General features: G+C 44.6%; 1 long non-coding RNA gene across 1 annotated transcript; it reads right to left on the reverse strand.

Moving 5' to 3' along the window:
• Positions 1–1,023: 1,023 nt before the first annotated feature.
• On the reverse strand, positions 1,024–1,969 carry LOC118563899. Its single transcript, XR_004931513.1, has 2 exons — positions 1,538–1,969; positions 1,024–1,467 (listed from the first exon to the last, which is right to left on the reverse strand). It is a non-coding gene; the product is annotated as an uncharacterized LOC118563899 (long non-coding RNA).
• Positions 1,970–2,458: the final 489 nt, after the last annotated feature.

Consider the following 2,458-nt stretch of genomic DNA (forward strand, 5'->3'; position numbering starts at 1 on the left):
CATCATTGCAAATGAAAAAGGATTTTTAAGCCAAAATCTCTCGGTTTTTACAGCATGCACAAGGTTAAAAAGTAGTTTGAAGAAATATCCTACGGAGCCCCTCTGGTGACATGGGCAAAATTTTTTTTTGAAGATGTTAAGTCGTGGCCACGACTTACTAATGCGTGGCCACAACTTACTAAAGCGTGGCCACGAGATACATAAGTTGTGGCCACGACTTACTAAAGCGTGGCCACAAGATACATAAGTTGTGGCCACGACTTACTAATGTGTGGCCACGACTTACTAAAGCGTGGCCACAAGATACATAAGTTGTGGCCACGACTTAGTAAGTCCTGGCCACGAGTTAGATAAGTTGTGGCCACAAGTTATTACTTAGTGGTAATAAGCAAACCATATATATATATATATATATATATATATATATATATATATATATATATACACAGATTTCACTTGGCTCTTATTTTGAAATTCCACATCACATTTGGATGAAAGTTGTTGGGCGACATCAGGAGGTTTTCTATTGTCATGCTGATGTTATAGTATTCGCCCAAAACGTCCAATTCTGTAGCAACATTTACAACAAAACAGGTCAAATAGAGTCAATGTAGAGATTTTTTAAATGTCTCTATTTTTAAATCACAAATCATGTATATGGACTTTGATGAATAACTTCTGGAGATCATCTGTTCTCTGTAAGTTAAAGTTGTCAGCTGTAAAAAAAAAAATCTGTTAAGTATTTTTTTAAGCTAAAGAGTGTCACATAAAATGTCACAAAGCATAGAAATATATTTCATATAACTGATGTAAATATGTGTAAAAACAAGTGGTCGATACACTGCAATCATGCTGCTTTTATTTTGAAAAGCAGCTCAGCCGTCTCTGGCGTAATCCTTAGCGTGACCAACAAAAACAACTGAGGGCTCACCAATGCCTGTTTATTAGAAGGATTCCTATAAACAGAATGTCATAGAACCGAGTCTTTTGACCCACATGCAGAACACACTGAGGAGGCAGAGATCCGAGTTTTTAAGAGTTTTATTAAATATAAAGCTCAAGACCTGTTGTGAGTCCTCCGGACGTCTGGTAACAGCGGGAGGTGGTAATCGCGGTATTATAATTGATTCACCGGGGGAGTGATCGGCTGCTGCGGGGGCACCAAAGACTGAAAAGCTGCTGGTGCCTGGACCAGGGGCGGAGGCTGCCAAGCGGATCGTCGGTTCTAGGTGGATTCTGGTGATCATAGAGGGTGCGGTAGCTGACAGATGGCAGCGTCCGGTCACTCGTGCAGCGGGGGCGGCGGCAGGGAGGCTGTCAGCTGATCGGCGCTCTGTAGACGCCGAGACTTGCGAGGATGATCGGGACTTTCTGAGGTTTTCTTCCTAAGCAGCTGAGCGGGCCGAGAGCTGGCCGGCTCAGCCGAGGAAAAGGGTTCTCATGAGCGGGATCCGAGGCAGGTTCCACCTGGGAAACAGGGAGACAGAAATTAGGGGCTTTCCAAGGCGTAGAAAGACGCTGGGCTACTGAGTCCTACCACTTAAGGCTGACACTTTGGCTATGAGGTGCTGACAGCAGCCTGTTTAAGAACCGTCCCTGCTGATGACTGAACGCAGATCACCTGCGAGAGGCGCCTCCCTGCTTGTCAGCCTCCACCTGCGGAGAAGGGAGAGGGGGAAAAAAGGCATGCGCCCAGCCCATGTACGCCTGCAGCACCCTGACACAGAATAAGAGGCTTTTTAGACTTTATCTGGTTAGCAGAACTGTTTTCTGATCCAGCGTGCAGCCATGACTGGTTCTGAATGAAGGATTTATCTGGCAGCCGCCCTACTTCCCTCTTGTGTGTTCGGTAGCGGACGGTACCGGCTTACTGTCTCCACTGGTTAAGACCAAAATTATTTATAACTGATCGCTCTTCCTGCTGCTCTGTTAACATGAACTGCAGCAGGAATAATTATTGATGGCCACAAGCTGTGTTAAACAGCTCCGCAGAAGGTGGAGTTTAAAGCTCTGTTAGGCGTGAGCAGGTGAAGTCAGTGAGCAGGTGAAGTCAGTGAGCAGGTGAAGTCAGTGAAATGCGTGTTACACGGTCAATGCCTGTAAGATGAGAGGTTTGCTTATTACCACTCTGTGTAATAAGCAAAGTATGTCAATATAGTTCATTCCAAGGTTGAAATAAAATTAAATCAAGTCTATGTCTATATTCCTTGAATGTATGCTACACCACCATAAAGGAGCTCCCTCACAAATAACTCGTGGCCACAACTTACTAATGCGTGGCCACGCCTTAGTAAGTTGTGGCCACGAGTTAGTAAGTCGTGGCCACAACTTATGTATCTCGTGGCCACGCTTTAGTAAGTTGTGGGCACGCATTAGTAAGTTGTGGCCACGACTTAACATCTTCAAAAAAAAATTATGCCCATGTCACCAGAGGGGCTCCGTAATATCCTTAAAAATT

Source organism: Fundulus heteroclitus, chromosome 8 (genome assembly GCF_011125445.2).
Source record: "Fundulus heteroclitus isolate FHET01 chromosome 8, MU-UCD_Fhet_4.1, whole genome shotgun sequence".
Classification (NCBI taxonomy): Eukaryota; Metazoa; Chordata; class Actinopteri; order Cyprinodontiformes; family Fundulidae; genus Fundulus; species Fundulus heteroclitus.